At 50.2% G+C, this 23,253-nt stretch overlaps 1 protein-coding gene across 4 annotated transcripts in view; it reads right to left on the bottom strand.

Moving 5' to 3' along the window:
* The window catches only part of CYRIB (CYFIP related Rac1 interactor B), a 162,125-nt gene that overhangs the window by 128,912 nt on the left and 9,960 nt on the right, over window positions 1-23,253 (bottom strand). The gene's annotated exons all lie outside the window — the stretch shown is intronic.

Below are 23,253 nucleotides of genomic sequence, written 5' to 3'. Positions count from 1 at the left end.
TTGGTCTGAATGTTTATGTCCCCCCCAAAATTCCAATGTTGGAATCCTAAGCCCTCAATGTGATGGTATTAGGAGGTGGGGCCTTTGGGAGGTCATGGGGGTGGAACCCTCACGAATGGGATTAGTGCCCTTATAAGGGAGACACCAGACAGCTCCCTCACTCCTTCTGTCATGGGTGGAGGGCCATTACCCGACCATGCTGGCGCCCGGATCTCAGATTTTCAGCCTCCAGAACAGTGAGAAATAAACGTCTGTTGTTTATAAGCTCCCAGTCTGTGGCATTTTGTTATAGCAGCCTTGACGACTAAAACAACAAAGTCGAAAGTGACCACACATGGGCCTTTGGCTAGTAATAACTTGGTTTGCTCAATAAGAATGTCATGACTGACTGTCACATGCCAGGCAGCTCCAAAGGTGCCAGAGAGACGGACATGAGGACAGAGTTCCCATCTTCAAGGATCTCGGGCTCCAAGGAGGGTGTGGATTGGCTACTGTGACACAGTGTGACTCTGACCCAAGGGCGACAAGGAAACGCAAAGGATAGGGTCACAGGGGCAGCCCTAAATATTTAGACCAGAAATTAAGAAATAAAAATAAATAAGCACATAGGAGATAAATGGCTGTCGACAACAATGTTAAGATAACTACTGCAGCTTTCATCAATCACACCACCCTCTCAACGCCCATCACCTAAACTTACGCCACACTAAATCCTATGCCACTTTGTATTATCTGACAACACAGGGTTGCCACAAATCTTCACTTGTAAAAAACGCAATATCTTCAAAGCACAATAAAACAAGGTATGCATGTACTCGAGCTTCTTTTATTCACATACTCTCTTCCCTGAGGTGGTAACCCTCTAAGTGGAAGGACTCTGACCTGACTCCAGAGCTCACCTTTCTCCCAAATCCAGGGCCTGAGATTTGGGGAGATACTGCTATTGTACTGAGCTGTTCTCTTTCAAAGATAATATTCAGCAATAACGTTTATTATCGTTTCCCTCTACATCCCTTCTCTCCTGGAACGATGGGCCATTTTCAGGGTCGAATTCTGAAGCAGGATAAAATCCAAAACATAGTTTCTACATGTTGCTTAACCATTCTCCGTGCACAGGCTGATTTCAGCTGAAGATGTATATACATCTTACACTTTTTTCCAGAGTATCATGATCTACTGCTTATATATTTTACAATATTTTTAATGAAGCTGTAGTACTTGCAACTCTATGTCCAGGTAATAAATTTGCCTTTAACCTTAAAAAAAAAAAAAATCCCTCATTTAGGGGGAGTGGAGACACTACATGGTAGAGTGCTTACATGTTGGTAAATGTTGAAAATATTTTAAAGCTTTAACCAATTATTTCTTTAAACTAATAACATTAATTATTACTGTGTACTCTAATAAGTGGCCTGGAGGACTTCCCTGGTGGCACAGTGGATAAGACTTCATGCTCCCAATGCAGGGGGCCTGGGTTCGATCCCTGGTCGGGGAACTAGATCCCACATGCATGCCGCAACTAAGAGTTCGCATGCCACAACTAAGGAGCCCTGGAGCCACACGAAGGAGCCCGCCTGCTGCAACTAAGACCCGGTGCAACGAAATAAATAAATATTTTTAAAATAAATAAAAATAACTGGTCTTTCTTTTTCTTTTTATGCTGCAGCTCAGTACACCACTGAGTTAAGAAATCTAACAGAAGGTTAAGAAGGCAGACACAGAGAACAGACTTGTGGTTGCCACGAGGGAGGGAGGGAGGGAGTGATGGATTGGGAGTTTGGGGTTAGCAGATGCAAACTCATATAGAGCATGGATAAAAAAACAAGGTCCTACTGTATAGCGCAGGGAACTATATTCAATATCCTGTGATACACCATAATGGAAAAGAATATGAAAAAGAATGTATATATATGTATAACTGAGTCACTTTGCTGTACAGCAGAAATTAACACAACATTGTAAACCAACCGTACCTCAACAATTAAAATAAATAAATAAATAAAGAAGGTGAACAAGGAAGGAAAAGACCTCTTGGGAATTGAACAGCCAGACTTAATATCCTCTCAGGAAAACCTCAATCCTGTGGGCTAACCCTAGCCCTACCCTTCTCAAACTGGAGAAAAGGAAAGAAGCTCATTAACAGAGAAGCAAGGTAAAGATGTTGTTTCTGAAACAGAAGGGAACCGATTATCTAACACTTTGTCAGTGTAGGGCTGTGTTACCTTTAAAGACATATCACAATTTACTTGAAAAGGTGACACTGGTGGAGCTAGAGAATATTATTGCGGGTATCTGGTCTAACTGCCTGGTTTTACAGGTGAGAGAATCTGAAGCAAGGAAGGAAAGGAACATGCCTGTGGGGAGGACAGCAGGATCACAGCAGAGTCAGAACCACCTCCCAAGATTCCCAACCCCTAACTACCCAGGGCTGATCACTGAGTTTCCACACACTTCCAAACTCCTTCACCTGGTTAACTGCATCCCAGATGTCCACTCTCAGTTCGGGTGTACCTCGCTTCAGAGAGGCTTCAGGGTACACCGTACCTGATGCTCCCCTTTCTCAGAGCACGCTTCCCATTTTACCTGAATGATGCGGCCACTCCATCAGCTAGCTTCCCCCCAAACTTCCAGCAGCTTTTTGTTCAACTCTGTGTCCTGGACCTGAGCACAGGCGTGACATCTACAGGGACACTGTGCAGTAAACAGAGTAACTGACTCACCTCAGGTTGCCTGGGAATTTTCCAGCTTTAACAAAGCAAGTCCCAAGTCTCAGGCAAACCAGGACAGCTGGGGACGCTAATAGTGGATGCCAACAGGGTGAGAGGGCCTGCTCACCACGTCCCCTCCTCTAACCGTCCTCGGCCACACGTGTCAGGCTCGGAGCCCTGTCTGTGCCATTCAGTCACTCTAGCTCAGCACTAGCTGATAGAACTTTCTGCAGTGCTGAAGGTGTTCTATACCTACATTGTCCAATACCATAGCACCAGACCCACGTGGCTACGGAGCAGCTGAGCTCTGGCTAGTGTAACTGAGTTTTTAATTATGTTTAATTTGTATTAATTTCTACTTAAATAGCCCCACATGGCTAGCAGCCACCGTACGCAACAGCTCAGCTCTGATTTTACATAATTGGAACTACAGTCCATCTCTGTGCACAGAAATGAGCTTTGAAGTCAGACCGACCTCGGTTCGAATCCTGACTCAGTCATTTGCAGATGTGCCACAACCCCTTGCGGTAGCTTGTTTCTCCCTCTGTAATCCTTGCAAATTTACTATGACACAATGTTCAGAAAGTGGCTGGCCCCTAGTAGAACTTCAAGAACTAGGATTTCTCTAGAAGCAGAGAAACCAAATCTATGTACAAATGCTAGAAAAATCTGACTCTGAAACCAAGAGTGCAAGAGCATCCTCCAACACCCCTGTCAGGTTCAAATTCGGATTCTAAACTGCCACGGCCGTCCTGCTTGATTTCTGTCCCAGGCCTGTGGCTGGCTGTCACTGAGTCCCACTGGGGCAGCAGGCACTGGGTACTGGGAGATACGGCGCTAGGTCACCTGAGCGTGGCCCTACACAGTCCCAGGGGTAGGGATCCAGGCTCTTCCCAGAGCAGGGAGGAAGCAGCACCCAGAGGAAGCCCAGGTGCCCCAGAGGGCTCACATGCACCCCAGACCGGCCACTGGCGCCCAGGGGTTCGGGGCGCACTGGGGACGCCCGCGTCCTGCACATCTACGGAGAATGCCAGCCCTGCTGCCTCTCGGAAGGGTCGGGGCACAGTAATGAGCTGGGAACCAGGAGCAGTTGCGAAGCCCCTGAGGCATCTGGTTTCTGGAGCCTCTCCCCGGCCCGAATGAATCCATCCCCTCGGCAGGAATGGGCGGCAGGTCCCCGGAGAAGCAGGCTGCAGATCAGAACCACGTGGGGGGCGTTTTAGAATCCGCGTTCCCCAGACTGGGAACCGGTGTTAGCAGACAGCTCCCGGGTGACTATGCCGCACGGCTGGGACTTGGTATTTTCCATCTGAGGGCTCGGGAAGGTGGCTCTGAGGAGGACTGTCTAGGGCAGCGCTAGGGCTGGGGAAAGAAGTCCCTTGTCAACGGGTCCCTCCCTCTGGCTGCAGGGACAACAGTCAGATGGCAGCAGGACCCCGCCGCCAGAGCTGGGACACGAGCTGCTCCCCTCCCTCCAGCCCCAACTGGCAGACAGACTTCCGGTTCACCAGGGCTGACCTGCCCCTTGTCTCATGTGCAGCGTCGGTGGGGAGGGTTCTCCTTCCCCACTAGCCCCTGAGCACCCGTGACCAGAAGCCCTAATCCATACACCTCTCCGTCCCGGGGTCCCAGGGCTGGCCGCAGCACTGAGGAAGCCCACAGTAAATGCTGTCACTGTGGTTGTTACCCTCATTTCAGTGAAAAGGAAACCAGAACCTAGAGACGGTATGACTCACCCAAGGCCCATGGTGCGGTGGCAGGGCTGGGACAGGAGCTCTGGGCGCCTGGCTTCATTCCCTTCCTGACACCCCAGGTTGAGGCCCACTGCTTCCTCTACCCTCACCCACGCTCTCTCCTCTCCCTCCTGCAGCCAATATGCAGGCTCTGACCACCAGGGTAAACTCTCATCTAGTATCCTCGGGCTCTGATTTATAGGACCCCTCACCTGTCCACAAAACAGTCCATGGAGTCTAAGAACACCCCTGGGGCACTATACAGGGGGTTGGTTTTTAGCCCAGCATTGGAGCCTGACATACCCAAGTTGCCACTGAGTAGCTGGGTGGTCCTGGACACATTCCTTAACCTCTCTGGGCTCAGCTTCCTCAGCTGTAAGTGGGGAGGATGATATTTACCACTCACGTTTGTGGAGAGGATTATTCAGTGAGATCAGTCAAAGGGATCACACGGGCACCACGACCAGCCGGCAGGAAGTACTAACAGCTGGTAGGTATTACTCAGGTAGCGGGTACCACCCTTCTCATCACCTGCTCCGTGCTCCAGATTCGGGCCCATGGTAGAAGCCTCCAAACTCCGCACCCTCTTTATTTATTTATTTATTTATGGCCGCGTTGGGTCTTTGTTACTGCGCACGGGCTTTCTCTAGTTGTGGCGAGCGGGGGCTACTCTTCCTTGCAGGGCGCAGGCTTCTCATTGCGGTGGCTTCTCTTGTTGCGGAGCACGGGCTCTAGGCACGCGGGCTTCAGTAGTTGTGGCTCACGGGCTCAGTAGTTGTGGCTCGCGGGCTCTAGAGCACAGGCTCCGTAGTTGTGGTGCACGGGCTTAGCTGCTCCGAGGCACGGGGGATCTTCCCGGACCAGGGCTCGAACCCGTGTCCCCTGCGTTGGCAGGTGGATTCTCAACCACTGCGCCACCCGGTAAGTCCCTAAACTCTGCACCCTCTTGTCTTTCTCTTCCCACAGGCCACCCTGGGCCAGCTGGCCCACCGCAATGCGCCTGGCCTGGCCTCTGGGGTGCCTGCACCGCTCTGGAGGACCAGGTGGCTGGAGGCATCATAGGTCACGCCCACCCCCACCCCCAGTCCCCCAGAAATAATAAACGAGAAGTAACTCTTTCTATTCCTCGTTCCGGACTTCCTTAATTAAAGTCAAACATTTGCACACTCTCCAAGGCCTGTAAACCTGAACTGCTCACAGGAAAGAGAAAAAAAAACTTGGGTGCAAAGAGAGTAAGTGTGGGCAACAGCGGCCTCATTGACGCTCAGAGGAACGGGCAGCCGATCTGAAGAAGCACACAGCCCAGCTGGGGGTGTGGGGTGAGCAGGAGAAAACTGCCATTTCCAGAGCAATCTCCCCTGCCTCTCTCCGTGACCTCCACAAACTCAACGGCACACCCGCTCTTTCCGCGGGTGGCCCAGGGGAAATCCTCGGAGGGCCTGAGTGTCAGGAGGGGTGGGGGAGGGAGGCGAGCCAGGAGCAGCTCCTCCAGACCCGCCCCAGGAGCTTCCAAACTAGCCGGCAGCCTTCAGCTGCTTCATACCAGCATGGCGCCCAGGCCTTAAGATACCGAAGGACTCCACACAGGTGGGGAAAGAGCTGCTGTCCGGAGCCCCTCTCCCCGGCCGGCCCTTCCCCAGAGCTCCCAGACCTCCCCCGGCACCCAGCAAGGGAAGGATGAACATCAGGCACTGTGGAAGCTTCCAGAAAGGACTCTGATGGGTGCCCAATGTTAAACATTCTGACCATCACCCCTGGGCACAGTTAAGGCTCATGAAAAAGGCAAATAACATTCTGAGCGATTCAGAAAAGGGACAAGGCCCTCAATAAACGTTTGCTGGAGGAAGAGAAGGAGAGACGGATGCATGTGGCAGTAGCACCTAGGACGGGCCACGGAACCACGGCGCCTCCCTCCCTCTGGGCCACTCACTCCACCCGAGGTCATGACACCACTGTCACAGAAGACTCCCTGGCCAGGCAAAAGGAAAGTCTGTGCTGACCTCTCACCCTAACCCTAACAGTAACCAGGCAAAAGGAAACTTCTGGGCTCCTGCCCTGCCCAGCCTCCAGTCCCTCTGGGATGGCACCAGTGTCTTCTGGGGCATCCCCTGGCCCTCCCCTCCATGTGCTCCAGGGGCTAGCATATCACCAAGGGGAGGGCTGTCAAAGCACAGAATCTTCCAGAATCAGTGGCTACTACAAGAACAAGCATGTGACCAAAACTGGCCAGTAAGAGCCCTCTCAGGACTTCCCTGGCGGTCCAGTGGGTAAGACTCTGCGCTCCCAGTGCAGAGTGCCCGGGTTCGATCCCTGGTCAGGGAACTAGATCCCACAGGCATGCCACAACTAAGACCCGGAGTGGCCAAATAAATAAATAAATAAATAGGGCTTCCCTGGTGGCGCAGTGGTTGAGAATCCGCCTGCCGATGCAGGGGACACGGGTTCGTGCCCCGGTCTGAGAAGATCCACATGCCGCGGAGCGGCTGGGCCCGTGAGCCATGGCCGCTGGGCCTGCGCGTCCGGAGCCTGTGCTCCGCAACGGGAGAGGCCGCAACAGTGAGAGGCCCGCGGACCGCATGCATGCATGCATGCATGCATAAATAAATAAATAAATAAATAAATGAGTCCTCTCGAGGTTCAAGAATGGTCATGTGACCCTAACTGGCGAATAAGAACCCACTCTAGCACTTTGGCTGAAGGCACCAGGAAAGGGTGCCCTCCTCGCCCACACACAGGGTCGTTAACATGAAAGGCTGAAAGCCTGAACCCCTCTCACAGGGAGAGACTGCTTGAGAAACAAGGAGGGAGGAAAGCAGGGCCAAGAGACAGTGGGAGACAAAACCCGGCCAGCATATGGTTGGGCCCTGGTTCAGCCACCCCTGACCATTTAGTGACTTGACACAGTAAATGAACTTTTTCAAACCGAGGCCAGCTTGAGTTTGGTTTCTGTCACTTGCAACCCAGAGCACTGACTGACACGCTCCTCAGTGGGTGCGTGAGAAGATGCTCGCTGCTACCCGGTCCCGCTTCTTGCCCTGGCTGCCATTTCTTGTGACTTTGTAGCTTGCTGGTGGCATCCGGGAGGCTGGCTCCAGGCTCTACAGCCTCCGCTCCCTGCAAACGGAGCACCCCTCTCACTGGACCCCTAGACTCCGGTCTCTTGCCCTCCATCTCCCAAGCTACCACTAGTGACCTTTTCTTTCTCTTTTTCTTTTTTTTTTTTTTTTTTTTTTGCGGTACGCGGGCCTCTCACTGTCGTGGCCTCTCCCGTTGCGGAGCACAGGCTCCGGACGCGCAGGCTCAGCGGCCGTGGCCCACGGGCCCAGCCGCTCCGTGGCATGTGGGATCTTCCCGGATCGGGGCACAAACCCGCGTCCCCTGCATCGGCAGGCGGACTCTCAACCACTACGCCACCAGGGAAGCCCTTTTTCTTTGTTTAAAATTTTTTTAAGGCTTTTTTTTTTTAGTTTTATTTATTTATTTATTGGCCACGCAGCGGGGCATGCGGGATCTTAGCTCCCGGACCAGGGGTCGAACCACGCCTTCTGCAGTGCAAGCACAGAGTCTTAACCACTGGACCACCAGGGAAGTCCCTAGTTACCTTTTGTAATACACAGATCCTGCAGTGGCCCCATACTGCCTGAGGATTATGATGCAAGCTCCTTGAACACAGCTCACGAGGCTGCCATCAAAGGCCCCGACAACCTGTGTTCACACGAACCCTCCAGTCCAGCCACGCAGACCTACTCCGAGATCTCTCCCAAGTCCGGGCACTTGCACACTCCACCAGATAGGAACAGTGTTTCCAAACCATCCCAGCTGACTACGTAAGCTCTTCCAGAGCAAGCGTGACACCTCATGTTCCGTAACCCACATCCTGTCCTCTGAGGTCACAGACCCCACTCTTCACAGGGGTTAAGTCCGTGTTGAGAGAACTGCATAAACACAGCCTCTTCCCCCTGCAGATGACTTTCAAGGCCCTCCCAAAAGCTTTCTGACACCCACCGAAGCCATAAAGTGGCTCAGAGTTAAGCCTTTGTTATGTAAATTAAAACCCCCCCACGTTTCCACTGAAAAATCGGCCAGCTGTGTAAATTTCATTCAAAGCCATAGGAAAAAGTCTAGGATAAAACTTCTCTTGACACAGAACATAAACAGACAGCATTTATAATTACAGAGAGTTCATTTCAAGAAAGATTTTAGAGAACTCCCAGTGCAACCTTCCCATTTTACAGAAGTGGAAACTGAGATTCCAAGAAGTGAAATGACACCCCAGGGTCACACTGTCAGGAGGCAGAGGAGCCAGGACAAAACACCAGGTTCTCTGCTTCTTGCCCCCCTAACAATTTATAAATAATAACCTTACTTTCATTTACTTTATTACAACACGAATTCATACACACTCACTTAAAAATGTGAGCCACAGAGAAAGAAGTTCTGTATGTATTTTCTGCTCTTTGCACCACATCTCACTGGGTGTCTGAAAAATGGGGTCTCTGTTTCCTGGCAGAGCCACTGGAGCCCTCCAGGCCTTAGACTTTGTGTGGTTTCTCACCCTCCCTGCTGCCCGTAAACAACAACAGGGGAAACACAGACAATAACAGTTGCTGCTTATGCAATGAGAGGCGGCCTCTACTTCCTCTACTTCCTAAAGTGGGCCTAGGTGGTGGAGAGGGCACTCTGTAAAAATGTCTACCCACCCCTGGACCCAGCAACTTGTCATGAGGACGTTCGTTCATTACTCAGTGTGGGTTGTTTTGTTCTGTGTATGTCCCGTTCATCTCTAAAGAAAAAGCATCTTGCAGAGTGGCAGTGATTTCAGAAACAGCCTGGAGTTTGAATTTCTGGCAGCTCCTTCCACTTACTGTGTGACCTTAGACAAGTCACTTAACCTCTCTGAGGCTCAGTTGCTTCATCTTCAAACAATGGCAGAAACACCATCCACGGAACACAGTTTGAGTCCCTCAGGCTCTAGTTAAGGGCTTGGCGGAAATTCCCTGACAGTCTAATGGTTAGCACTCTGTGCTCGCACTGCTGAAGGCCCGGGTTCAATCCCTGGTCAGGGAAGTAAAATCCCACAAGTCACGCAGCACAGCCAAAAGGAAGAAAAAAAAAAAAAAGAAAAGGGGGGGCTTGGCCCCTCTGCTGACCTAGGTCATCACCTTGGATTCTCTAAGTCTTTCCCCTCCCACCTCCCATTAACTGCTTAACTTACAGGCCACGATCCTCAGAGACCCGCTCAGACCAGGCCAGCCAACGTCACTCCATCCACACCTCCCTCCCATGCAGAGTCAGGTCCTAGGCGGCCGCCTTCCTGCCTAGGGACTAACCACTCCTTGGTCAGGCGCCCCCGAGGCCCTGTCAGCTCCAGGGCCCCGCTCTCCAACCTGGTCATCCAGGTTGGGCCAAGAAGCCCCACGGCCAAGTTTCTCCTCAAAGGCCTGAAAACCTCTGAAGGTCGCCATAAAATTACTCACTTTTTCCCTCGTGGGAATTTAAAGTAAGTCACTGAAGTCTATACAACACTTTCCCACATAGAAACTGCAATGCTTGCAAGATTCCTTTACCCATCTCTGTCCAAAATGAAGCTTGTGTTCTGTTTACTGCTGTCTCTGAGGAAGCGAGAGGGGCCTGCCTACCCACCAAGCTCAGACTGAACGATCAGGCTTTCTGTCTGGATCTCATCTCTGTCAATCCCACCCCCCCTACGGCAGGGTCAGGGCCCCTCACCCCCATCTCCTTCTGGGTAATCATCTGTCTATAGACTGAACCCTCTATGTCTGCTCGCCAGCCCCCAACCCCACCCAGTGGGGAGTCTAGATGGGCTCAGACAAGGGGGGAGAAGCAGAACTCATAAGCAGAAGCTGGAACGGGGCGGCGGGGGGGGATGCTAATGTGTGGCAGGCCTGCCTGGAGTAAGAAAGGCAGGCATGGTGTTCGCAGCAGCATGGATGGACCTAGCGATTACCAAACCAAGTGGAGGAAGCCAGACAGAGACAAGTACCATATGATGCTGCTTATATGTGGAATCTAAAAACAATGATACAGAAATAGACCCACAGACACAGAAAACAAACTTATGGTTACCAAAGGGGAAAGGGACAAATTAGGAGTTTGGGATTAACAGATACACACTGCTATATATAAAACAGGTATCCAACAAGGACCTACTGTAGAGCACAGAACTATACTCAGTATTTTGTAATAACCTATAAGGGGAAAGAATCTGAAAAAGAATGTATATATATGTATAACTGAACCACTCTGCTATACACCTGAAACCAACACAACATTGTAAATCAACTCTACTTCAATTTTAAAAAATAATAATAATAAAAGAAGAAGAAAGGCACGGTGAGTTAACCCTTCGACTCACCCAGTGTCTCGACCTGAACTTTCTGCCTCATTATTTATATTACAAGTACCACCATCAGGTCTCATCCAATGCCAAAACCCCAAATTTTGACAACACCCAAAACAAACCTGGTGATAAGAGAATGTAGGATGGATCGAGGATCACAGATCTAGAACCCCAACAGACTGTTAATAATAATTTCTTGAGTCGTGGGGTTTACACTGGGGGTGGAGGAAGCCCTCATGAATTGCCGGTGGGAATGAAAACTAGTGCAACCACTTTGGAAAGCAGTTTGGCAGCTTCTCAAAAGTTAAATATAGAAATCCACACAACCCAGGAAATTCCACTCCTAGGCATCCACCCAGGAGAAATGAAAACCCACATTCACACAAAGGCTTTTACACGAATGCACATAGCAGCGCTAGTCCTAATAGCCCCAAACTGGAAACAACACAGCTGCCCATCAGCTGGTGAGTGGAGAAACGACGTGATATACCCATACAACAGAATATTGGGACAAAGTACTGACAACGTGGATGAACTTCAGTAACAGTATGCTCCGTAAAAGAAGCCAGACACGGATCACATATTCCGCTTATATGAAATGTCCCAAAGGCAATTTTACAGACAAATTTATAGAGACAAAAAGTATATTAGTGGTTACCTGGGGCTTGAGGACAGAGATTTTCTGTAAATGGACATGAAGGATCTCATCGGGGTGATGAAAATATTCAAACAACTATATTACGGCCATGGCTGCACCACTTGGTAAAGTGACTAAAAATCACTGAATTGCACACTTGAAATGGGTAGATTTTATACATAAAATATACCGTGCATTGGTTTCCTATGGCTGCTGTAACAAATTACCACAAATTTAGTGGCTTAAAATAACACAGGTGTATTGTCTTGTAATTCCGGAGATCAGAAATCCAGAATGGGCTTCACTGGGTTGAAGTCAAGTGTCAGCAGGGCCAGGCTCCCTCCAGAGGTTCTAGGGGAGAACCTGTTCTCCCCTTCCCGGTGGCTGTGAGCATTCCTTGGTTTGTGGCCCCCTCCTCCAGCTTCAAAGAAAGCAGTGTTAGCAGCTTCAAATCTCTGATTCTGACCCTCTGTTTCCATCATCACACCTCCTTCTGTGACTCTGACGCTCCCATCTCCCTCTTCTAAGGCCCACCTGGATAATCCAGAACGATCTTCCCATCTCAAGATCCGTAGGCACATCAGTAAAGTCCCTTTTGCCACGTAAGGTAATGTATTCACAGGTTCTGGAGATTAGGACCTGGGCATCTTTGGAAGGACATTATTCTGTCTAACATACACCTCAATAAAGCTGTCATGGGACTTCCCTGGTGGTCCAGTGGGTAAGACTCCATGCTCCCAATGCAGAGGACCTGGGTTCGATCCCTGGTCAAGGAACTAGATCCTGCATGCTGCAACTAAGAAGTCCACATGCCACAACTAAAGATCCTGCACGCCGCAACTAAGACCCAGTGCAACCAAAATAAATAAATAAATAATTTTTTTTTTTTTTAATTAAAGCTGTCACAAAAACAAAAAAATAGCCAGTGCAGGATGTGGCCAGCATGTGGGACTCATGCAGGTGACTGCCTAGAACCCCCACCCCTGAAGAAGCCCTCCGGAGCCCTGTCCTAGGGCAGCACGTGCAGCATAAATGAACTGAAAGGGTCTTCATCTTGGCCTCAAAACCTAGGAGGGAATGGGGCAAAAGAACAATTAAATCCTGGCAAGAAGACCCGGATAATTGGTCAAGTTCTAGATGAACGGGAGGATGAAAGGAGAGTGGGAGAAATGCCTTTAGTTTCCACTGACTTGACCCCCTGCCCTGGCCCTCCCCTCACTGTCAATTCTAAAGAAAAAGAGAACTTTCATGTCTGCACAGATATGAGCGTCTTAGTGTTCTGAAATTTCCATCTCACTGATTATTTTAAAGGAACCTAAATTAAGTTAGTCCCCAGATGACCTGATTTTGGGAAGCACCGAAATCAATACGTAAGGAGCCACTCAGAGTTGCCACCTCAGCAGATACCTGGACCAGACCGTCCTTATCAAGGTAACGGGGGAAAGCAACCAGGACTGGCCTCTGCTCCGTGGCAGCCTGAGGCCCTCTCTCCCTTCACGCCTTCCGGTAACCCTGCCCAGGTCACCTCTCTGCCTAGTCCTCATCAAAGTCATGGCCCTTCCCAGCGTATGAAAACAGCGTTTTCTTCTCTGTCTCTTCTGCTAGGCTATGTTCTGCCACGTGCCTAGCACAGTGTAGGCACAAAGTAGGTATTCAGTAAACACTTGTAGATACGTGTAGATGTATACAGTGTATGTGCATGTTTTATATATATATAAACACGTTTTTATCTGTAGCATACAGTTGGTGTTCAAGGAAGGCTTGTTTTCATACATATATGCAGGTTTTATACAGCAACATATATACGTATATAAGCATTTTTATACAGAGAACATAGGTATTCGGTGAATGATATATATGTGCATATGCGTATATGTGTGTGTGTATATATGTGTAAGTGTGTATACATACACACTTACACATATATATATGAATGAAAGAACAGGCAAAGAATAAGACATGGTTTAAAGGAAGAACAGGCTGAAGAGCTGAAATGCAAACTCCAGGACGGCAAACATTCCGTCTCTTGGGTTCTGCATCCCTAAGCCCTGGCACAGTGCCTGCTGGCACTTAGCAGGTGCCCAGTAAATATTGGTTGAAGGGATGAATGGCCAGCAAGCCCCAGATCGGCCAGGATCAGGGACTCTTGATCTCCGCATCCCTGTGCCTTTGAGTGCAAACTTGACACACAGTAGGTGGCCCGATGTTTACAGAGCTGAACTGCAGCAGACTGGGTCTTCAAGGAATGGGATCAGGCTGGATGGTGTCTACACCACAGAAAGGGAGGCATCCAGGGCAAGCTCACCTGTCTCACCATGTTACCAAGGTCTGTGCTAGGGACAGGGTGCCTCACTCTGGCCTCAGTGGTACCTGTCATTCAGGGTTACCGATCACAGACAGCAGAAAAGAAAAAACGGAATTTGATGAGACAGTAAGGGGAAGCTCCCAGAGTCACCAGGCAGGCTGGAGAACCAGGCTGGGATAAAGGACCAGGGGAGATAGGCAGAGGGGAAATGTGGCCAAGGCCGTGCCAGCAGGGCATCTGCTCAGGGTACTCCTGACTCTGAGGAACCTCTAACTCGCCTGCATTGCTGCTGCGCTCAACCCGGAATCTAAGCCACGTGGCCACATGGAGGCCACACGCCCCGGCCTGAGAAGCTGGATGTGGGAAGAAAGCATGTCTGGTCCACCTCAGCTCCCGTACTCGGGGGCAGAGCTCTGCTCCCCTCCAAGACCTACATCCTGGGAGATCCGCCAAGGAGGGAGGTGGGTAGGATGCTGAGCACCCCAAAATATAGAAAATGTCCACGAGACACACCAACTCACTGAACTGTGGAATTAGGTCACTGCAGATCCACGAGCCCTGTCTCACCATACCCGGTCCACAGGGCGGACCCAGGGGCTCCCCAGGCGGCAGAAGTGAGAGAGGCCTCTGCCTGTCTACACAGCCCCGGAGCCAAGTGTGAACAAAGGAAGTGTTTCTTCATCTCTCACCCCAGAGAGCAAGCGTCAAGCAGAATTTCAAGCATCTGCTATTGCAAAACACCTAACGTAGTAGCAAAAGGTCATTTCCAGAAACATCCCTCTCTCTACCCCGTGAAGACGTTAGGCGACAGTAACTCTGGATAACTTAATTGGCATTAACTGCAGTTCATTCATTCGTTCGTTCATTCACTCTGCAAACTGTTCCAAGATCCAGATGTGCCAGGCTCCCTGTTGGGTTCTAGAGTTACAAAGATGAATCAGCTGCCATCCCTAGCTTCCAGAAGTTCAGCTGGATGAAGGAGAGGATTAAAAAAAGAGCAAGCTCTGCTTTGGGGATGGCAACTGTAGTGCAGAGTTAGGGATTTGAATATGAGCTGCAGACCTTTTTTAGCAATTGCTGGGCATCACTCCATTTACACACACACACCCACACCCACACCCACACCCACACCCACACACACACACACACACACACACACACACACACACACAGTGAGCTACCCCCTGAGTCAGCCATCACGGTACCGAGAACAAGGTCTGTATGTCCAAATCCGGATCCCATTAAGAAGGGCTGCTGGTTACTGAGTTGTCTTCAAATGTCCGGCCACAGACAGTCTCCTTCCCCGAGTGGAGGGACAAAAGGCAGAGGCTGACAGCATCACCCAGCTGGCTGTGCTCTAAGGGAGACCCTAGGTCTTGGCAACAGTTGGTCCTCAGGAAGGCGGGAAATAAAATTTGTCCTAGGTGCCCCTGCTCTACCCTCCACAAATCATAACACCGACACCTGCCCCTTGTTCTATACTTTCTGGTTTATAAAACACTGTTACACGTATCTGCTCATCCATCATTCATTCCCCAAATACCTGTTATATGTGAGGCACTCTGCTTAGAGCTAGGAATCTAAAGAGTAAGAAAACACAGCCCCTACCCTTCAGGATGCCACTTCCTCTGGGAAGCCCTCCTTGATCTCTCAGGCTGGGCTGCATGTCCCCCATCCCAGCATGTCTCCCACCCCAGGTCCCTGTATCTTCGCTATCTGTCTCTCCATCTAAACTCCCCAGCTTAGATGAAAAAGGGACCCATTTACCTCTGACACCACTGTCCTCCCAAGGCCTAGTACGGTGACTGACACAGTGGGAGCTGAATGAATGCCTCGAGGAAGCACCAGAGGGAACACCTGGGAGGACAGAAGGGCCTTCAGGGAAACCGAGATCCAGGGGACAGGGCAAGTATGACTCTTTAGGTAAGAATCCGGCATTATCATTCCACCCCCGGTTTCTAGATCAGGAAGTCTATCTCAGACAGCTTGGGTGACCTGCCCAAGAGATTCTCGCTCATACAGCTAGCTGAGCCTCTAATCCCCCTCTCTTCACACCAATTTCCACACTAACACGACACCCCAGCCAGCTAGTGGCTCACCCTCTTGCCAGGGGCCACAGAGTTCCATCTGCTTTCCTGCCATCAGCTCATTGTTGGCCCTTAATGTACTCTTTACCCTGCCCTGGGGCATTGTTTTAAGATACAAGGGGACTCCAATAAAGTGTTTAAAAAAATAAAATAAAATAAAAGATACAAGGAGATAGGAGCCTATCATTAAAACAAAGAAATGGATTCCTAATGATGGAATGTCGAGTACTCATTTATTCATTAAACAAATATTTACCGAACACCCACGGTACGCTCAATTTTAGGGGCAGAGACGCAGGAGTGAACACAGGCAAAAATCGCTGCCCTCTAAGGTCTGATCACGAGATGGTGTTACAAAAAGGTGGTGTCACTTTGGTGAATGAATGAATGAATCAATCACTCAATCAATCAAAGGTAACATCAAGTGATCTCTTGCAGGTAATGTCGATGTAACTGAAGCTGACTCAGGGCACCTGATCTGTTGGGGGGTGGGAGACCACACAATCCTTCACCCCCAGGTCACTCCACTAGCTACCGGGGATCCTCCTGCCTTCACTTACACTTTCAACAGCTACAGTACCAAAGAAACAGACGGAATGAACCTCCTTTTCTGGCCATTGCTGGCTTCCTAATTAAAGTCAAGGATGTGAGTTTACTTAGGGTCTATAAACACAGACCCCAAAAAAGTGTTTAAGACAAGGCAGATGAAATGCAGGTAAGGACTAGCTAATAAAATCAGGGGAAAATGCTGGGAGTTTTCAACTATGACTGTGATTAAACAAAACTTGCGGAGAGGATGCTCTGAGGGCCAAGGCGCATGAATGTGTGCAGGGCCTGAGTTTCCAGGGCAAAATGTAAACCATAACTTCCTGCAGAATTAATAGGTCCCCGGTGGGAGATCCATGCTAAGTTCCTCTGGACCTTGCAGCTTTCCCTGCCCCCTCCTGCCACTAGGTTGTCACATAGCTCGTCAAGACTGCATCTAAAAAGCCTGTGGACTTGCAGGTTTGTTGGGGACAGCCTCTGGTAGATTAAAAGAGGCACCTAATGAAGCTCAGAAGCTGAGGCCGCCCCCTTCCAGAACATTCACTGTTATCAGAAGACTCAGTCTCCTCATCTGGTCACTGCACCAGACACTGGCTAAGGCCCCTTCCAATGACAGCTGCCCGCAAACTGCTCTTCCTCAGCCCAGGCAGGAACATGGGGTGTGGAAAAGGACCTCTCTCTTGCAATCTGGGTGCAGGTCTGGCCTGAATTTGAACGTGAGTGGGCGGAGATGGCCAGGAGCCCAAGGATCTCCCAAAAAGCCGACGACTTCCCAGAGATCAAAGTGGGCAAACGAGGGGTGACACCCTGGGCCAGCTGTAACGAAACCCTAATGAACAAGTTTCCACAATTAAAGTCAACAGTGGGAGAGGAACCAGTGAGGCCCAGAAAACAGTCAATGTCTTTGATTAAGCGCTGATGAAATTCCCCGTCACTGCTTTGATCTGGCTCCCCCAGGAGTTTTGTTGGCTTTGCAATGTTTTCAGAGAAAATGATCTTGAAGATACATGACTCCCCAAAAGCCACTAAACAGACACTGGCCCTTCCGCCTCCTCCCCCGCTTCGGAGCACACAGCAGTTTCCCAGATGAGTCTTCAGTGTCAGACAATGGTAACCTCGGCCCTTTTTCTGTACAAGATGAGCTTTCTCACCAGTGTTTGCTCTCTGCTGGTCCAACTCCTTTATCAGAGTCTCGGTTTACCAAGGGCTTTCTGCATTTGAAACCGAAGCCAATCTCCTTGGGCTGGGACCAATCTCTCACAAAGCCAAGGCCCCGATAAACATCAAAGTGCTCTTGGGAATCTGACTTGGTGTTAATACCAGAGTGAAGCCCATCCCGAGTCATCTCAACTCTACACCACCCTGGATTCTGAGCCATTCTGAGTATAAATGATCAAGAGCAGGGACTTCCCTTCTGGTCTAGTGGTTAAGACTCTGTGCTTCCACTGCAGGGGGCGCTGGTTCGATCCCTGGTCAGGGAACTAAGATCCCACGTGAAGCTCAGAAGCCGAGGCCGCCCCCTTCCAGAACATTCACTGTTATCAGGAGACTCGGTCTCCTCATCTGGTCACTGCACCAGACACTGGCTAAGGTCCCTTCCAATGACAGCTGACCGCAAACTGCTCTTCCTCAGCGCAGGCAGGAGGAAGCCGTTGGTAAACCGAGACTCTGATAAAGGAGCTGGACCAGCAGAGAGCAAACACTGGCGAGAAAGATCATCTTGTACAGAAAAAGGGCCGAGGTTACCGTTGTCTGACACTGAAGACTCATCTGGGAAACTGCTGTGTGCTCCGAAGGGCGGGGAGGAGGCAGAAGGGCGCATCCCAAAAAGAAAAAGGAGGCAGGGGGCTGGGGGGCTCCACTCATTTGCATGCAGCTCCTTGAACGCTGGCCTGCCTGCCAGCTTTTGCACACGCTGTTCCCTTTGTCTGAAATGCTGTTCCCAGCACTAGCCCTCAAGATTCAGTTCAAACTGTCACCTTATCTATAAAGCCTGCCCTAGCCCCTTCAGGCAAAGTTCAGTTCAACATGTCCTGTGTGAGCCTGGCCTGTGCTTGGCTAGATGCACAGAGAAGAGAAACTTCCCCATATCCGGCTGTTGGCCCTCCCAGGCTAGTGTCTCCAAATAACTTCTTGCTTGCAACTTTTTAAAAAAAATTTTACTGTGCAATATTTCAGACGTACAAAAAAAATACATAAAGAATAATAAAACCGCCTCTTCTACCCACCACCAAGCTTAAGGAACAAAATATAGTGAATACAAGCCAAGTCCCCTGGGTACCCCACCCCAAAACTATCTGTCTCCCCAGCTCCCCAGAGGTAAGCACTGTCCTGAATTGGGTATTCTTACTGCCATGCATTTCTTTACGCTTTTACTACATATGACTGTACTCCTTAAACAACGCATATCATTGTTTGGCAAGTTTTAAATGTTGCATAACCGTAACACTTTGCATATTAGCACAATGACTTGTTTTTATGTCCATCTCCTCCCACAGTCCAGGACCCTCTGTGAGCAATGATTCCTGCGAATCTCTCTACATGGGCACCCAACCCAAACCCTGGCGATAGTTCATGCTTGATGCTTGCTTGTTGAAAACGGTACAAGGAGGGGGAGGGGAAGGAGGGGAAGGAAGAGGAGAAGGAGGGGAGAGAGAGAGGGGGAGGAGGAAAAGGAGAAGAAGAAGAAAACACTGAGGACAGGGTTTTTCCCCACTGGACCCAAAAAGGGAATGGGGGGAGGGGTGCAGAAGGCCCCCCCGCCCAGTGGAGCCATCCGATTGCCTCCCAATCCCTGGAGGCTGAAGGCATACAGAACCAAAGTAAGACACAGCCCAGAGCTGGCTGAAGGGACAGAGCAGCATTTAATATGAGCAGAACCCACAGTACTGTACTTGGCACACAGTAGGGGCTCTGGACCTGTCTGGTGAACGAGTCACCATTTCTACAGATAAGAACATGGAGAGGCTGGAACAGAAAGTGTGATGGCCCAGAGAAGACCCAACCTGGGGACCCTCTGACGGACAGCAAGGGTCCTCTCTCACTGAGGACCAATGTACTCTTTCGTTCAACTCCAGCTCCCACAGCCGAAGCCACGGGCTGCATTCTGATTTTCAACAACAACGGTACTAAATAACACAGCCCCAGGGGGCTTCCAGGAGCTCTGGAGGAGACAAGTGAGAAAATGCTTAACCCTGCAAGGGCGGGAGAGATGGGAGGACAGTTCAGGTGGCCAGAGAGCAGGCTGCTTTCCAGAGTACAAGGAATACCAGCCTTCAGAATAAAGGAGGGATGAGGCCTCAGTAAAGGCCCTTTTCATTCATTAGGTGTGTCTCTTGACTTCTGAATTCTCTGCCAGCCTGAAGTGCACCTGTAAGGAGGCCACCAAGTGGAGCTGAAGAAGAGCCAGGGCTAAGACTGAGCCTCATCTATGGCCCTCAGCAGCTGTGCAGCCTTAGGCAAATCACTCAACCTCTCTGGGCTTCAATTTTCTGAAAAAATTACACACTCATTCTACAAACACTCTTGGATCGAGGCCTGACCTGTGGACCTCAAAGAGTAAAAGGGCCAGTCCCGGGGCTCGGCGATGCTTGGTGGAAGAAGGCCACGGCATAAACACAAAGCACGCTACAGACATAAGGGACTGCTATTGGACTTTATTTTCTGTCATAGAAGCCAGCCCCTTTCTTTTTTCTCTTCCTTCCTTGTTTCTTCTTTTAAGGGTCAAGATGTGGTGTGTGGTCAACGCAAAGTAGACCAGAGAGCCAGGAAGCTCATCTGTAATTTAGCGCCGACAATACTCAGCTGGGCTTACACTTGGCCAAAGGCTTTTTTCCGGCACACCTATTCACAGAGGACTGTTCCTCGGGTTAGCTCTCAACGGTTCTCCAACGGAGCGCTTGTCCCAGACTCTGACAGAGGCGAGGGGGGCAGACAGGGAAGGAAGATGGGAGGGGAGAGCAGGGCAGACCTAGAACAGACGCCCCCTCACACACACTGCCCAGACAGCAGCTACACCCCTCTGGGAGGACACGGGTGACAGAGCCCTCAGAGTATGGTCCTTAGGAGACGGAGGCCGGGAGGTGACAGGCCTGTCACACACCCAGCCTCCTCCTCCTGTAAGGATGCTTCATGATGCCCCCTCCACAGAGAAGCGAAGGGACGTGAAGCAACTGGCAGAGCTGGGCACCCATGGCAGAGGCAAGGCCCCGTGTCCAGCAGTGGGTCTCCCGGGCCTCCGCCCTCTCGGGAGCAGATGCAACCCACACCCTCAGGTAACAAAAGCCTTGGAGTTTTCATGGGCTTCAGCCTCGCCCAAGGATGAAAGCTTTTACTAAACCCGCCTAACACCTGATGGGTCGCCCGCTAGGACTTGCTGAGCTGACCTACACCTCCCGGCAGAGTGCGGGTGCGGATTAAATGAGATGATGGGCCCAGGCAGAAACCTATCCCACCGTGTGTTCTAGTCCTGACCCTGGAAACTGCGAAGATGAGGAAGGGGAGTGACTCAGCTCTGTGGCCCGGGGCTCAGCTCGGCAAGCAGCTTCAGTCATTCGGCCAGAGCAGCACAACGGCCCGATTTACCCATCACTCCCTCAGGAAGGTGCCTGGGAGCAGAGGGCCCAGATGCCGGGCCCAACAGAGAACAGAGGAGGAGGAGAATGGCAAAAACAAGGGCTTGTCTGGACACTCAATAAATGGCTATTTGGAAATGATGCTAAAACGTGTCCCCGTTTCCTATGTGATCATAGAAACACGTACACAAAAAATATGAATCTTGGGGTTTGAAGTGAACATTTTTTTATACCTTTTTTAAAATTTATTTTTGGCTGCGTTGGGTCTTTATTGCTGTGCGTGGCTCTCTCTAGTTGCGGCGAGCGGGGGCTACTCTTCGTCGCAGTGCATGGGCTCCTCACTGCAGTGGCCTCTCTTGTTGCAGAGCACGGGCTCTAGGCATGCGGGCTCAGTAGCTGTGGCTCGCGGGCCCTAGAGCGCAGGCTCAGTAGTTGTGGCGCACGGGCTTAGTTGCTCCGCGGCACGTGGGATCTTCCTGGACCAGGGCTCCAACCCATGTCCCCTGCACTGGCAGGCGGATTCTTAACCATTGTGCCACCAGGGAAGTCCTTGAAGTGAACATTTTAAAACACTCCCATTTCAATTTTCCACCCAAAGCGGAAAATTAATTCATACCCTTCTTCCTCAAACCCACCTTTGGCACCTAGCTCCCAGGCACCTTTTTTGTGCCTCCCTTAAAAAAATGTCTGAGGAGTTATTTGAATCAGACCTGCTCCAAAATGAAGGCAAAGATGACAGGTGAGCTACAGAACTTGAAAGAAAATGGCATTTTAAACACAAAAGAACTGTCTGGAAATTTGCTATCCCCGTAACCGGCTGTAGCTCACCTCGGTGCCTTCACCTGCTTGTGGACATAAGGTTACATCTCTTCCACTCAGAACACACCAGGGCGGTTACTCCTCCATCGGAACCAGAGTTCACTCTGCTTGCCACTTACAAAGACAATGCCACCCAAACAGAAAACAACCTTGCTATTGTTCACTGGTAGCTGACCCTCACCTTACCCTTCCCAGAAAATGATTTCCTTATGACCTGAAGAGAGTTCCTGGTATTGTGGTGTCTCTAGACACCGTGAGTCTAGAAAAGTCACGTGACCTCCTCTGACCACCACCCCCAGGTTACCTCATTGATTATTTTACTACTATTAAATGGCAACAATAATGTCTTCTGGCCTGGGTCTAGGGTGTCTGATCCAGGGTGGCTGTTATATTCAAGAACTGCCAGCTGTTCTTTCTCCAGTTGTCTTATACTCCTGTTAACAGGCCTGTTAGTATTGGAACCTCAGGAATGCCCAGGACTAAGCTTGAGGAGCTGGTCTGTTTCGTTATGCGCCGTGCACGAAGGGATCTCCACTTTGGTTTCCTTGCTTTCCCTGGAAACAGCAGAGTTCTCAGTTTCTTAGAAGAAGAGACAGAAAAGAGGTTTTCTTCCCATAAAAGTAACATAGCCACCACATTACAGAAAATGCGTCAAAGAGAGAAAGGAAAAGAAATTCGTCCAGATCCTTATCCGCCTTCCACGACCTCTGACACCATTTTGGAGTGTATTTCCTTCCAGTCTTTTTTCCTATATACGACTGCCTTGCTCAGTTTCGCCCAGCCTCCCTGGGCCTTCACCTTGAGTGGCTACAGCAGAACTGATTCAGGTCTTTGGTTATGGTCAGACGCTTAGGTTATTTCCAACTTATTTTGTTATTGTCAAAAAAGCTGAGTAGAAGATCTCTGTGCAACATTTTGTCTAGATTTTTTATTGTTTCCTTATGACAGCTTCCCAGAAGTGGGGTCACTGGGTCAAAGGTTACAAAGATCTTCATGGCTCTTGATATAAATTGCCATGATCGCCCAGAAGGGTTGATCAAGGACCCAGCTGGCCACCAGCAAGAAGACACAGGTGCCTTCCCAGGATGACACGGTTCACAGGCATCCTGGGGGGAGGACGGGGCACCGGATGGATTTTCTCTTGAGTGAGCTCTTAGAGAACATTCCAGTCTCTGCACATCAGCAGGTGCATCTCAGGTGCTCTTCAATCCCCGCTGTTGAGTGGCGGCCCCATAATGCATAGGAGAATAAGCTCCAAGGTGGAATCAAATACTCCCTCCCTCCTGCCCCACTTAACGTGATCGGGAACAAAAGATCAGGTTCCTTTTCTTTGGGTTTTAAATGTCCAAGGTCTTGACACAAAGATCAGGTTAGCTGGAGAGAAGCATTTTCCAATCACTTTCCCAGCCATGATCATGGGGGAGGGGGTCCCTGGAGAAATGGGTGGGGGACACTCAAAAGGTCACACCTCACCTATTCCTCA

Source organism: Physeter macrocephalus, chromosome 15 (assembly GCF_002837175.3).
Source record: "Physeter macrocephalus isolate SW-GA chromosome 15, ASM283717v5, whole genome shotgun sequence".
NCBI classification, from domain to species: Eukaryota; Metazoa; Chordata; class Mammalia; order Artiodactyla; family Physeteridae; genus Physeter; species Physeter macrocephalus.
Note: the sequence above shows the minus strand (reverse complement) of the source record. Positions and strands in the feature narration are given on the sequence as shown.